Here is a 2558-nt window from a genome sequence, read left to right as displayed (position 1 = left end):
TTTCCCATGCGCCACAAATCTGAAGTTGCCTCCCTTCTCACTGCATTTTATGCTTATGTTCAGACGCAATTTCAGCGCCCAATCCTTGCGCTGCAAACAGACAACGGCCGTGAGTTTGATAACTCCACCGTGCACTCTCTTCTGTCGCGCCATGGCACTATCATGCGCTTCTCTTGTCCCTACACTAGCCAGCAAAATGGCAAGGCCGAGCGCATCCTTCGCACTCTGAATGATGGCGTGCGCGCGCTGCTGTTCCATGCCTCGATGCCAGCCAAGTTCTGGGCCGAAGCTCTCAGCACCTCCACCTTCCTCCTCAATCGCCGGCCGTGCCGCTCCACCGCGCCTCACACGCCCCATGAGCTGCTCCTCGGTGTCGCCCCCGACTACAACATGTTGCGCGTCTTCGGGTGCCTCTCTTATCCGAACACGGAGGCCACATCGCGTCACAAGCTGGATCGCCGCTCCGTCGCGTGCGTCTTCTTCGGCTATTCGCCGGACCACCGCGGCTACCGCTGCTACGATCCGGTCTCCCGCCGTGTCTTAACATCGCGACACGTCCACTTCGTCGAGGATGCCTTCCCCTTCGCCACTGCTGCGCCGCCCGCTTCACCGCCAGCCCCTGCCACTGACAGCGATCAAGATGTGTCATTTGTCCCTGTACAGGTTGTGCGCGATGCTCAGACCGCTCCTTCAGTGGCGCAAGCTCACCTGCCGCTGGTGGGCTGCATTCGCCAGTTCAGGAGTGTATGGTGGATTCACATCCACTGCCCAGTTCCCGTGCGCTCTCACCGCGCGCGCACTCCGCGGATTCAGGCTCCACCGCTGCTTCGTCGACGAGCGGGTCTGCTTCATCCACGTCGAGCCCTGGCTCGCCGTTGCCGCACTCGCCACCACCTGTGCGACGGATGGTCACCCGCGCCCAGGCCGGCATCTTCAAGCCGAACCCACGCTACGCTCACGTCGCCTCTACTACAGCAATGTCTGCTGACGTCTCCCCACTGCCACGCTCCGTTCGTGCCGCGGTGAAGGACCCAAACTGGCTCTCCGCCATGCAGGAAGAGTTCGCCGCGCTCGTCAGCAACTGCACCTGGGAGCTCGTTCCGCGGCCTCCTCGTGCCAACCTGATCACCGGCAAGTGGGTTTTCCGTCACAAAACCCGCTCTGATGGCTCCCTCGAGCGCTACAAGGCCAGGTGGGTCGTCCGTGGCTTCAATCAACGGCCCGGTGTGGACTACGGCGAGACCTTCTCGCCGGTCGTCAAGCCCGCAACCATTCGCACGGTGCTCACGCTCGCCGCCTCGCGTCACTGGCCGGTGCACCAGCTCGACGTCAAAAATGCGTTCCTTCATGGCACGCTTGCGGAGGAGGTCTACTGTCTTCAACCTGCCGGCTTCGTCGACCCCGACAAACCTGAGCATGTGTGCCGCTTGACAAAGTCTCTGTACGGGCTCAAGCAGGCGCCGCGTGCCTGGTTCCTCCGCTTCGCCAGCTTCCTCGCCACCCTCGGCTTCACGGCAACCCGCTCCGACAGCTCCTTGTTCACCTACGCTCATGGTGTTGACGCTGCCTTTCTGCTTCTCTACGTGGATGACATCGTCCTCACGGCCTCGAGCTCAGCACTGCTTCAGCGCATCATCGTCAAGCTCACACACGAGTTCGCGATGAAGGACCTTGGCGACCTGCACTTCTTCCTCGGCATCCGCGTGATGCGCACACCCGCGGGCTTCTTCCTGTCACAGGAGCAGTACGCCGAGGACATCCTCGAGCGCGCTGCCATGGCCAACTGCAAGTCTGCACCAACGCCGATCGACACCCACGGCAAGCTTCCCTCTGCCGATGGTCCCAAGGTCGCTGATCCCTCTTCCTACCGGAGTCTGGCGGGTGCCCTGCAGTACCTCACCATCACCCGCCCGGAGCTCGCCTACACCGTGCAGCAGATCTGCCTGCACATGCATGATCCTCGCGAGTGCCATCAAGCGTTGATCAAGCGTGCGCTGCGCTATGTGCGCGGCACCACCAGCCTCGGCCTCTGGCTGACTGCATCCTCATCGCTCTCTCTGCGCGCCTACACCGACGCCGATTGGGCCGGCTGCCCGGACACGCGCCGCTCGACATCCGGCTTCTGCGTCTACCTCGGTGACTCGCTGATCTCCTGGTCGTCCAAGCGGCAGGCCACTGTTTCGCGGTCGAGCGCAGAGGCGGAGTACCGCGGCGTCGCCAATGCCGTCGCTGAATGCATTTGGCTCCGCCAACTGCTCGGCGAGCTGCTCTGCCCGGTACGCTCTGCGACGCTGGTCTACTGCGACAACATCTCGGCGGTGTACCTGTCGGTGAACCCGGTGCACCATCGCCGAACCAAGCATGTGGAGCTGGACATTCATTTCGTCCGTGAGCGGGTGGCCCTCGGCGACATTCGCGTGCTCCATGTTCCAACTCGCCAACAGCTTGCCGATGTGATGACCAAAGGACTGCCGACGAACGTTTTCCAAGAGTTCCGATCCAGTCTTTGCGTCTCCGCAGGCGACGTCACGACTGCGGGGGGGTGTTGAACCATAGTG

This window comes from Lolium perenne, chromosome 7 (genome assembly GCF_019359855.2).
Source record: "Lolium perenne isolate Kyuss_39 chromosome 7, Kyuss_2.0, whole genome shotgun sequence".
In the NCBI taxonomy this organism is placed as follows: Eukaryota; Viridiplantae; Streptophyta; class Magnoliopsida; order Poales; family Poaceae; genus Lolium; species Lolium perenne.
The sequence above is the reverse complement of the archived record's forward strand: the minus strand, read 5'-3'. Positions refer to the sequence as shown.